Here is a 13,253-nt window from a genome sequence, read left to right as displayed (position 1 = left end):
ATGGAAAAGCAAATGGAGCCCTAAGCAGAGTCTAGACAACTTAAGTTTCAACTATGCTATGTTTCTGCCATTTCCTTATAATATTTGATTTTCAACAAGTTACTTAACCTTCTGGTTTCAGTTTTCTCATCTGTAAAGTAGGATTAATTACCAATCTTAATGGCTTAGGATGAACTGAGAGACTGGCATTGACATATATACACTACTACTCTGTGTATTGGTTCCCTGGTGGCTCAGACGGTAAAGCATCTGCCTACAATGCGGGAGACCCGGGTTCAATTCCTGGGTTGGGAAGATCCCCTGGAGAAGGAAATGGCAACCCACTCCAGTACTCTTGCCTGGAAAATTCCATGGACTGAGGAGCCTGGTAGGCTACAGTCCATGGGGTTGCAAAGAGTTGGACATGACTGAGTGACTTGACTTCACTTTCACTTTTCAATGGCTTAGGAGAATCTAGTGAAAATACATGCATACAGTGAAAATACATGCATAAACCTAACTATCCTAGAGGTTTTCATGAAGCACATACTAAATAAGTATTCAGAAACATGGCTATTGCTGTGCCTTAGTGCAGATTAGGAGAAAAGAAAAATACTGCAAAAGTATTTTCAACTTAAGCTAGATGTTAATATTACTGTCTCCTATAAGGAAAAAAAGACAGCTGGCTCCATCATCTGGCTTAATTAAGGAATGTGATTCATAATCAAATATTTGGATTAAGAGGAAATGATCATGGATAGAGTACTTCGATTTGTTTTAAAGCAGTTCTTAAAGAATGTCATGCATTGAATCCTTTCGACCTTTTAAGATTTGAAAGTTCTTTTGTTTTTAATGCAAGCCCTTCAATTCTCATTTTGCTGCTGTGACTATCAGTAATTACCAAAACATTTCCTGATTTGTTCCAAAAAGGAGTTAGAAAAGATTACATTAAACACACGAAAGAACAAGAACCAGTAAGAGTACAATAGCTTTAAATATAGTATGATTCTTCTGCCAATTATAGCTCAATAAAGTTTAAAAAAAGAGTAAAATAGATGGGGCTATTAGGATATGGCCAAAATGAGTAGGGAAAAAAACATCAAATGACGTCAGGAGAGAGGTTAGTATCAAAATGCATTTTCTGATAACAAGGACTTTTATTGAGTTTTTATGTATACAAACATTTTTATGAACGTAAGGGAATTTGCTAAAAAGTGCTTCTTAGCAGAATTCTCTGTAATTACTCTCAAAACTTATCACAACTTTCAATTCACTCCCATTTTGCCTTGTTGTGCTTCAACATTATGGACATACACACATATAAATCATGTGTAATATATGTACTATAAACTATATACTATGTAGTGTGTATAATATATATATGGGCTTCTGTTGTGGCTCAGCGGTAAAGAATCTGTGTGTATATGTGTATAAAGTCATATTTGTTCATACATGTATACATGTGTGTGCATTTATTTATATATACATATACAAATGTGTACACACACATGCTGTGTTGTACTGTGCTTAGTTGCTCGGTTGTGTCTGACTCTTTGCGACCCCATGGAGTGTAGCCCACCAGGCTGCTCTGTCCATGGGATTGTCGAGTCAAGAATACTGGAGTGGGTTGCCATGCCCTCCTCCAGGGGATCTTCCCAACCCAGAGATCGACCCAGGTCTCCCGCATTGCAGGTGGATTCTTTACCATCTGTTGCTGCTGCTGCTGCTAAGTCACTTCAGTCGTGTCCGACTCTGTGCGACCCCATAGACGGCAGCCCACCAAGCTCCCCCATCCCTGGGATTCTCCAGGCAAGAACACTGGAGTGGGTTGCCATTTCCTTCTCCAATGCATGAAAGTGAAAAGTGAAAGTGAATTCGCTCAGTCGTGTCCGACTCTTCGCGACCCCATGGACTGCAGCCTACCAGGCTCCTCCGTCCATGGGATTTTCCAGGCAAGAGTACTGGAGTGGGGTGCCATCGCCTTCTCCGCTTTACCATCTGAGCAACCAGGAAAGCCCAAGAATACTGGAGTGGGTACACACACACATACAAGACATACTTAAGTACCATTGGAAAATTCGTTATTTAAAGAAAATTGAATAAATACAATCATATCAGTAATTCACACTTCTAAATTTTCATTCTAGAATAAGATCAGTGTCTTCTATTTTCTATTTAAATAAATATATATGTTATGTCATATGGTTTATATGCCTTTAGGAAATTCAATTCAATTAATCAATGATATTATTGGGTGTTTTATATGTGGTTTTTAAAAATTAAAGGCATATCTTATACTATCTCAAGTTACCACTGAGTTTGGATCAGAAACATGCCATACTTTAATAATAATAATTAATAAAATAGAATTTGCACTGAACCGGTGTTCTGCATGCTGTATAAAAGCTGTGTATACTCAGCAACATGTCTACAGGATTACAAAAATTTTCATCTAATGGGAATAGCATAGCATGATATTTTCAGAAAAAATCTATTAATGGTTGAATGAATAAATGAATGAATAATTCATTCAATATTTTTGCCTATCTCTCTAGCCTCCTACCTACTGCTCCAACATGTAAACACCATGAGGGTCTGAGGCCGTATCTCTTATTTAAAGAGTTACCCAGGGCCTAAAACAGTGCCTGCATAATTCTAGCAAGGTATTCAACAGAAGATGAATAATTTTGAATAAATAAATTAAAATGGTGTAACTCATGCTCTAAAGTTGACTCCAGTAAAGGTACTTAGGCTAAAACTTAAAGTACATGTTGAATGTTCTATAATTTGAAAAACAAACCCCTTGTATAATGCATACCTAGTGTTACAGTCAATGACCTCTTCATCTGGTTTCACAGATGTATCATAGACCACCTGGAGGCTGGGATCCACCACTGTTACTTGAGTAAGTTCCACACCTTTGGCTGTATAGCACTATAAAGGCAGAGACATTAAATTTATATACCACATTGAGTAAACCTACTTTCACATCTTAGATATAATAAAGGAATATTTCTAACTAGAATATACAATTTAACCCTGCCATCCAGTTTTGCCAACAAAAGCCAGTAAGTGGATCTGACAGTCTTATCAAAGATCTTCCAAGCTTTAATTTTTTTCCTCAATGTTAGTAACATTTCTGCTAATAAAATAACTTCATTTTCTTGGCTTAGGCTTTACAAGTATTTTCATTAGCGATCAATGCTATCCAACAGAAACCTCTGTGAAGATGAAATGTTCTATTTCTGTCCTGTCCAATAGGGTAGCCACCAGCCACAAGTGGCTACTGAGTATTTGAAATATGGCTAGTATGACTGAAGAACTGAATTTTCAACTTAAATTTTTTTTACTGAAGTTAACATTGTTATAACATTTATAACATTATGTAAATTTCATGTATACAACATGATACTTTGACTTCTATATACACTACAATACGCTTCACCACCAAAAATTTTGTTTTTATCCTTCACCATAAAGTTGACCCATTTTGCCCTCCCCTGCTTTCCCTCTGGTAATGGCTACTCTGTTCACTACATCAGCATGTTTGTTTGCTAGTGGATATCATACTGGACAACACAGTTATAAACCTCGTTGAATGGGAAAAAAAATCCAAACTATGGTTACATAAACATGGCACCATAGAGGACAACATGGTAATGATACTTGATTTCTAAGCCAGAAGCAGCTTTAACTGTCTCCAATTAAAAATCTAAGTTTGAAACTGCATGTTGCTCTTCTATATTTATTATAATTATAGTCCACAAATCTGCTTTCTAAGTATGCCACAAGGAATAAAAATTTAATTTTATGTTTTGTTAAAGATGCTGTCCACATGATGTCTGACACATACAAAGCACTCTGTCATATATCAGTGTATCTGATTCTCACCGTCACTGGGGGATTATCATTAACCTCATAATTGACAGATCAGATAATCCAGGAGACTTGCCTGATAAGCCGCGGAGCTTCCCATGTCTCATGATTCCAAGTTCTGCTTTCCCTCTACTATTTAGTACTGATTCTCATATAAAAGGAAGATAAATCCCTATAAATATTTTACTCTCTCTATAAACAATAGTTTGTTAAAAATTAAAGCTTTTATAATGGTCTGGAGGATAACAGTAGTGTTCATAACACTTTCCACCCATGTAATTTCAGCAATGTAATGAGTAGGACAAGCAGTGATTATGTATAAAAAGAAGTAATAGGTAATAGAAAAAGGATCATCGGCCAACTCCTGGCTCTATCACTACGTGCGGAAAGTGAAAGTGAAGTTGCTTAGTCGTGTCTGACTCTTTGCGACCCCATGGACTGTAGCCTGCCAGGTTCCTCTGTCCATGGGATTTTCCAGGCAAGCGTACCGGAGTGGGTTGCCATTTCCTTCTCCAGGGGATCTTTCTGACCCGGGGACTGAACCCGGGTCTCCTGCACAACCAGCAGATGCTTTACCATCTGAGCCACTAGGGAAGCCCTAGTGCCTAGCCCTAAGTGCAGGGACCTGGCCAAGTCACTTAACTCTTTTTCAGCTACAGTTGCTTCACCCAAAATATGTGAACAGCATTGCAGAGCTATGTGGGATTGAGAGAGAAAGCCTAGGAAAGTTCCTTACACACATATACATAAGGTAAAACATACAACCAATGTACCACCTCACAGTTCACAGCAAATACACGGTGATTCCCGTCGAGGGGTCAGAACTTGACCAACGGCTTCACAAAGCCCCCTAGGTTTTCTTTTTGGTTATGAACATGATGCTGAAACAAACGTTGCCAAATAAGTTACCGTATATTTTGGCAAGAGGACTTAAGCTCATAAAAATTTCACCAACTGAAAATCAGTGAATTAGTTAGACCAAATGTTCATCGATCCTCTAGGTCTGTGCAGCAGACAGCAATGCCGGTTCTGACACAAACAGAATTCTGGGCAACAAGCCCTACCTTGGCGACCTGACACCCAGGGGATCCAAGAACACCTTTGCAACAGCTGTACCGCCTTTCTAAGCCACCAAGGACTGCAAGCCACACAAAAAAGAAAAATCAAATGAGCAAGCTTGACAAGGCAGAGTGGCTAACTCTCAGAGCATCTTACCCTCAAAGACCATTAAGACTTTACCATGCAAGTGATCTGATGTAAGGTCTAAAACTCTGTATAGTTACTTTGTATAGTTACTTTTCTAGCTATTATGTCACAAACAGGAAAAACTGACTCCTGGAAGCAGAATTCTCAGGGGTTGCATTTTGGGGGGGGGGGGCTGCACTCAGTCTTAGTTGCAGCACGTGGGATCTTCAATGCATTATGCGGGATCTTTTCACAGGGCGCATGGACTCTCTAGTTGTGGTATACAGGCTCAGTGGTTGTGGTGCATGGGCTTAGGTCTCTGACCAGGATCAAACCCCAGTCTGCTGCATTGTAAGGCAGATTCTTTACCACTGGGCCAACAGGAAGTTGCCAGGGGTTGGATTCTGAAGGTGAGTTATAATTGCACATGTCCTGAATGCCTTCTTCCCCTTCTTCCCTTCGCTCTCCTATCATTTGGCCTGATCTTCACCTCCTCTCCTAGTGTCCCTTCTTTACCCTGCTTAACTCTACCTCAGCCATCCTCTCTAAATATTCTACTCTCTTTCTCTCTTTGCTGGAGCCCTGTGGTGGCTCCAACCACCACCCTCTCCCTTTCTGTATCTGAGTTGTTGATCTGACCCAAGAAACATCCCCCAGTTACATGGCCTGAGACCATAACACAAATGCTATCTCCAACCCTGGCAGGGCCTCCAAAATTCCAACATTCTCTTCTTCCCCTCCTTTGGCCAGACACTTTGCACATTCTCACAGCAACAATGCCAAGCCTTCATCTCTCTCTCTCTTCTCTCTCTCCAATCTTCTATATCACCTGTACTCTTATCTGCCCCAAGCCCTTCTTCCCTCTGGCCCAGGGAAATGTTCTCCCAACTGTTCCCTATAACCCCCTCTGCCTACAGCGATTTCTGCACCAGTTTTTCTATAAAATGCGGTTAGATTAAATGTGCTTCTTCAAGTACATTCTCATTACATTACTTTCCTCAAATGCTTCATTTGTACATTACTGATCAAATGCAAATTTCTCATGCTGGCACTTCTGGCTTACTTATCCAATTTTGACATCTCACAGCTTTATCTTACCTTCTCCTGAGATGAGAAAGAGAGCCAAGAACCAGTATTAACAGAGCACGGGTTGTAAGCCAGGACATGGGCACATCAGCTCACTAAACTGCCACGCAAAGCTCTTTTTATGAATGTGGAAACGAAAGCTCAGAGAGCTTCAGAAACCTGCCCGAGGTCTCAGAGAAAGTAAGTGATATAACAGACCCAAAGCTCAGGTCCACCAGCTCCGAAGACCCCTTCTGTTCATGATGTCGTGTGATCTAGTGATTCCACCCAGTCGCAGTCTGCTACTCTTACTCCCTGGCAGTGTCTTCCTCTTTTTCCTCCCTTTTGGAATTTACAGTCGCCCACCCCCACCTTCTAAAGCTAATCCCAAACACTCAGGTCAAATCTAGGTTTACTTAATCTTTACTTTGGTATTTAATCTTTACTTTGTTGTTGGTCAGTTGCTAAGTCATGTCCGACTCTTGCAAACCCACTGTAGCCTGCCAGGCTCCTCTGTCCATGGGATTTCCCAGATAAGAATACCAGAATGGGTTGCCCTTTCTTTCTCCAGGGGATCTGCCCAACCCAGGGATCGAACCCTTGTCTCCTACGTTGGCAGGTGGATTCCTTAACACTATGCCAGCTGGGAATCTTTACTATATTATTTATTCTTATATTTCTTCTGTAATACAATCATATCCACTGTTCCTACTTCCTCTGCCCTACTTTATTTTATTCATACCACTTATTATGATAATAGCATTTCTACTGGTGTCTCTATCTACCTAAATGATTCATCCGTTCACCATCTATCCAAATAGCTACCTATGGTCAGTATGTATTAAGTAACAAGCTAAGTGACAGCCTGATGATGGGGAGAAAAAAAGAGGGATGGACCCTCCAAAATCTTGCAGTCTTTCAGGCACAGCAGATAAATTACTAAATCATTACAAAATGCAGTCATGTGCTACCAAAGCCACTGACAGCATGATGTGATAGAAGAGGGACAACCTATTTATTTTTAACTTTCATTAGAGTACAGTTGCTTTACAATGTTGGGCTAGTATCTGCTGCACAGCAAAGTGAATCAGTTATATGTGTACATACATCCCCTCTTTTAGATTTCCTTCCCATTTAGGAGGGGGGCCTATTTTAGATCATGGGGTTGGGAAAGAACTTTGAGATCATCTTTAAGCAGAGACCTAAGGAATGAGATTTGTGGTGCTGGAGAAGACTCTTGAGAGTCCCTTGGACAGCAAGGAGATCAAACCAGGCCATCCTAAAGGAAGTCAACCCTGAATATTCACTGGAAGGTCTGGTGCTGAAGCTGAAGCTCCAATAGTTTGGCCACCTGATGCAAAGAGCCAACTCATTGGAAAAAACACCTGATGCTAGGAAAGACTGAGGGCAGGAGGAGAAGGGGCGACAGAGGATGAGATGGTTGGAGGGCATCACTGACTCAATGGACATGAGTTTTAACAAACTCCAGGAGATAGTAAAGGACAGGAAAGCCTGGTGTGCTGCTGTCCATGGGGTCGCAAAGATTCGGACATGACTTAGTGACAGATCAACAACAAAGGATGAGAGGAAATCAGCCGTGTGAAAGGGACAGGAGACAGCAGGTTAGAAGGCACCTTTCGAGGTGGCCAGTGTGGCATGAAGATAACCATGGAAAGGGTATAAGATAGGGGGGGCGGGGGCGGGTAGAGGTCAAATCTGGCAGGGTTGACAAAGTTACTGAAGAATGTTCATGAAAGCAGAGGAGTGAGGTAAATAGAACTGTGATGTAAAAATTATTCTAGGGGTTGTTGGGTGAGAAATAGACTGGGGAGGGGTGGTGAAGACAGGAAAAGGCAGAGCGGATGGAGTGAGCCTGGAAGGAGGCTGCAGCAGTTTAGGATGGAAATGAGGGTGGTGTGGCTCTGGCAGGGGCAGCAGAAGTGGAGAAGAGACACTTTTGAGGTAGAATAAGTGGGATGTGGCCACTCTGGGATGAAAGGGCTCACCAGGGGATTCCCTGGTGGCCCAGTGCTTTCACTGCTGTGGCCCCGGGGTTTAATCCCTGGTCAGAGAACAAGCCATGTGGCACAGCCAAAGAAAAACCCTTGAATTCTAAACAGATGAATGAATAAATAAAAAATTTTAAAAGAAAGAGTGTGCCAAAGGGAGATGATGACGACAGTGCCCAGGTTTTTCGGTTCGAGTAGGGAAAAATCACCACTGAGGGGGTTGCTGAGAGTTTACTGTGCTGCAGGAGAAAAGGGGGGCCAGGACGGGAAATCAAGTGTTCGTTCATCCTCTCTCAGGGCGGGGTAGGGGCAAGGAATTGAAGCTATTAGCAAAGAAATTACTCTAATGCTGGCCTGTGAAAAGCAGGTAAAGTCAACAGGTAACTGCTTGATATATATGGTAAGCTCAGTTGTGTCTGACTCTTTGTGACCCCGTGGACTGTAGCCTGCCAGGCTCCTCTGTCCATGGCACTCACCAAGCAAGAAAACTGGAGTGGGTTGCCATTTCCTCCTCCAGGGGATCTTCCCAACCCAGGGATGGAACCCAAGTCTCTTAGGTCTCCTTCATTGGCAGGAGGATTCTTTACCGCTAGTGCCACCTGGGAAGCCCCAGCTGCTTGACGTGAGGTCCTAAAAAGGCAAAAGAGTCGTCATAGACATGCCTCTTGAGAGCCAGCGAGCTCCAACTAAGTTAAGAAGTGACGGTCAGAAGTAGGTGTTTGTAATGGAAGCTTCATAATCAGCAGTTTCTCTCTACCAGGTTGTATTTAAAAAAACACATTGAACTGAATATCCCACCTTTCTCTCTACTGATTTGGCGCTGGCTCGGCTTGTCAAATAAATGAAACAGAACCACCAGATACTCACCTTTATGACTCAACACTCGGCCAAAGGGGTAGTGACATTCCTCTGTCCTGCTGTGTCTGCCTGCAGAAGTCACACCACAGATCTTCCCACATCGACAGCATGTCTTCCTAGAAGCTAAAACAGGAGAATTATTCCTGAACAGACGGCAGGAGAAACAAGGACCTGAGTGCAGGGCCTTGCCTCTGCATTCCTGATCCTGACATGACCACAGACTCAGTGTGATCACGAAGTACCAGGAAAAGGAACAGGACTGTGTGAAGGAGTGCTTACAGGTGAGCAATCTCCTGCATCAGGAATGACATGACTCAAAACAGGCATTCTCCTGACTGACTCCAGAGTCAACCCTCCACCAGGCAGTTGTGGTTTCAGCACCACAATCTGACTGTCACCAACTTGAACTGTCATCTACTCTAGTACACAGTTGGAGAAGGGAATGGCTTCCTACTCCAGCATTCCTGCCTGGGAAATTCCATGGACAAAGGGGCCTGGCAGGCTACAGTCCATGGGGTCGCAAAGAGTCAGACATGACTGAGCGAATTTCACTTTCACTAGTACACAGTAACTCCTGAATTAGGACCCGTGCCTTCCTTTTAGACACAGAGATCTGTTTATTAAGTCACTAAGAGTGTATCTGGGATTTTTCACTAGACACATTTCTGTTTTAATTTTTTTGTTCATGTTCATGTGACATGTGGGACCTTAGATCCCCAACCAGGGATCGAACCCGAACACCCTGCACTGGACCACGGAAGTCCCTCGACCCATTTATGAATACTTGTTTTTTATTAATAACCCTCAAGCTGGCTCTGATGGAGATGATGATGGTGACAACTCTTATCTGAGTGCCTTTTAGGAGATTATGAAGCAAGCACTATGCCAAGCACTTCAGCTGCACGATTTTAACTGACTCTCATAAGAGCCTGATGGGGTAGCGACCATCATCTCATTATTCAAAGGCTGGGAGGGTCACTTGTGACTGATCCAACATCCCAGCCCAGATCTGCCTGACTTCCTCCTTCAGAATCCAGGTTCTTAACTGTTAAGTGTACTGCCTTCCAGGGAGAGGGGTCTACTGCATTGCAGGCAGATTTACCAACTGAGCTATCAGGGAAGCCCAGATTAAAAATAAAAGAATTTTTAAAATGCCACCAGAGAACTTAGTAGCCATACACTGGAAACAATATAGAATCTACAAGATTATATCAGAAAAGACAGTAAACAAGTAAGAAGCAACAAGAAAAAAATTAACAAAAACCCAGCAGAAAATAATTATCTGATGTTAGATTTATTTCAATACATTACTTAACTGTATAGTTTTCTACAAAAAGTCATGACACATGTAAAGAAGCAGGAAAATATATCACAAACAGGAAGAAAAGCAGCCAAGAGAAAATGTGCTTGAGAAAGCCCAGATTTGGGACTTAATAGACACAGACTTTTGGTCTTTTAAAGAAAAAAGCAATAAAGGACAGAAACGGTAGAGACCTAGTAGAAGCTGAAGAGATCAAGAAGAGATGGAAAAAATACACAGAAGAACTGTACAAAAAAAAATCTTAATGAACTGGATAACCACAATGGTATGGTCAGTCACCCAGAGCCAGACATTCTGGAGTGTGAAGTGAGGTGGGTCTTAGGAAGCTCCACTGTCAATAAAGCAGGTGGATGCAAAGGAATTTCAGTAGAGCTATTCAAAACCCTAAAAGATGATGCTATCGAAGTGTTACACTCAATATGTCAGGAAATCTGGACGACCCAGAAGTGGCCACAGGACTGAAACCCTGGCCACAGGAAAAGATCAATCCTCATCCCAATTTCCAAGAAGGGCAGTACTAAAGAATGTTCAAACCAGTGGACAATTGCACTCATCTCTTCATGCTTAAAATCTGGCATGGTAGGCTTCAGCATTATGCAAACCATGAACTTCCAGACATCCAAGCAGGGTTTAGAAAAGGCAGAGGAACCTGAGATCAAATTGTCAACATTTACTGGATCATATGGAAAGCTAGGGAATTTCAGAAAAACATCTACTTCTGTTGCACCGACTATGTTAAAGCCTTTGACTGTGTGGATCATAACTGTGGAAAGTTCTTCCAGAGATGGCAATATCAGAACATCTTACCTGTCTTCTGAGAAACTTGTATGCAGGTCAAGAAGCAACAGTTAGAACCCTGTATGGAACAGCTGATTGGTTCAGGATTAAGAAGAAGTACGAGAGGGCTGTCTATTGTCACCCTGTTTATTTAACCTATATGCTGAGCACATCATGAGAAATGCTGGGCTGGATGAGTTACAAGCTGGAATCAAGATAGGTGGGAGAAACATCAACAACCTCAGATACGCAGATGATACCACTCTAGTGGCAGAAAGTGAAGAGGAACTGAAGAGCCTCTTGATGAGGGTGAAGGAGGAGAGTGAAAGAGCTGGCTGAAAACTGAATATTAAAAAAAACTAAGATCATAGCATTCAGCTCTATCATTTCATGGCAAATAGAAAGGGAAAAGGTGGAAGTAGTGACAGATTTCCTCTTCTTGGGCTTTCAAATCACTGTGAATGGTGACTGCGGCCATGAAATCAGAAGACAATTGCTTCTCGGCAGGAAAGCTATGACAAACCTAGACAGTGTGTTGAAAAACAGAGACATTACTCTGCTGACAAAGGTCTGTATGATAAAGGCTATGGTCTTCCCAGTGGTCACATACAGTTATGAGAGCTGGACTGTAAAGAAGGCAGAGCACCTAAGAATTGATGCCTTTGAACTGCGGTGCTGGAGAAGACTCCTATGAGTCCCTTGGACAGTGAGGAGATCAAACCAGTCAATCTTAAAGGAAATCAACCCTGAACATTCATTGGAAGGACTAATGCTGAAGCTGAAACTCCAGTATTTTGGTCACCTGATGCTAACAGGCAACTCATTGGAAAAGTCCCTGATGGTAGGAAAGATTGAGGGCAGAAGGAGAAGAGGGCATCAGAGGATGAGATGGCTGGATGGCATCACCAATGCAATGGACATAAATCTGGGCAAATTCCGGGATATGGTGAGGGACAAGGAGGCCTGGCATGCTATGGTCCATGGGGTCACAAAGAACTGGACACAACTGGGTGACTGAACAACAAAAGACACATACTTTAAATCAGCTATTGTAAATATGTTTAAAAATGAATGGAACAATGTCTAGAGAATTAAAGGAAACGGGAAAATGATGTTTCACCAAATAGACAGTAACAATAAAGAGAAATAGAAAAATAATCGAAGTTCTGGAGTTAAAAGGTGCAAAAATTACATGAACGATTCACTGTAGGGGTTCAACTACAGATGTAAGCTAGCAGAAGAAATAACCAGTGACCCTAAAGACAAATCAATACAGATTATTCAGTTTGTGGATAAGAAAAAAGAACAAAGAAAAATTAACAGCATGTCAGATGCCTATCAGAAGCAGAAGATATTAAGAAGAAGGGGCAAGAATGCACAGAAAAACTGTACAAAAAAGATCTTCACGACCTAGATAATCATGATGGTGTGATCACTCACCTAGAGCCAGACATCTTGGAATGTGAAGTCAAGTGGGCCTTAGGAAGCATCACTACGAACAAAGCCAGTGGAGGTGATGGAATTCCAGTAGAGCTATTTCAAATCCTGAAAGATAATGCTGTGAAAGTGCTGCACTCGATATGCCAGCAAATTTGGAAAACTCAGCAGTGGCCACAGGACTGGAAAAGGTCAGTTTTCATTCCAATCCCAAAGAAAGGCAATGCCAAAGAATGCTCAAACTACTGCACAATTGCACTCATCTCACACGCTAGTAAAGTAATGCTCAAAATTCTCCAAGCCAGGCTTCAGCAATACGTGAACCGTGAACTTCCAGATGTTCAAGCTGGTTTTAGAAAAGGCAGAGGAACCAGAGATCAAATTGCCAACATCCGATGGATCATCGAAAAAGCAAGAGAGTTCCAGAAAAACATCTATTTCTGCTTTATTGACTATGCCAAAGCCTTTGACTGTGTGGATCACAATAAACTGTGGAAAATTCTGAAAGAGATGGGAATACCAGACCACCTGACCTGCCTCTTAAGAAACCTGTATGCAGGTCAGGAAGCAACAGTTAAAACTGGACATGAAACAACAGACTGCTTCCAAACAGGAAAAAGGAATATCTCAAGACTGTACACCCTGCTTATTTAACTTATATGCAGAGTACATCATGAGAGACGCTGGGCTGGAAGAAGCACAAGCTGGAATCAAGATTGCCAGGAGAAATATCAATAACCTCAGAT

The 13,253-nt window shown here is 41.9% G+C and overlaps 1 protein-coding gene across 3 annotated transcripts in view; it reads right to left on the bottom strand.

Moving 5' to 3' along the window:
* MOB3B (MOB kinase activator 3B) overlaps positions 1-13,253 on the bottom strand; it is a 291,141-nt gene that overhangs the window by 5,835 nt on the left and 272,053 nt on the right. For all 3 annotated transcript variants that reach the window (XM_081497859.1, XM_081497850.1, XM_081497839.1), the window contains 2 exons: positions 8,982-9,095; positions 2,798-2,913 (listed from right to left, as the gene is read on the bottom strand). The gene's annotated coding sequence lies outside the window, so the exon portion shown is untranslated. The remainder of the gene's footprint in view (positions 1-2,797; positions 2,914-8,981; positions 9,096-13,253) is intronic.

Source organism: Giraffa tippelskirchi, chromosome 1 (genome assembly GCF_054371585.1).
Source record: "Giraffa tippelskirchi isolate mGirTip1 chromosome 1, T2T-mGirTip1v1.2.pri, whole genome shotgun sequence".
NCBI lineage: Eukaryota > Metazoa > Chordata > Mammalia > Artiodactyla > Giraffidae > Giraffa > Giraffa tippelskirchi.
This window is presented reverse-complemented; position numbering and strand designations above follow the sequence as displayed.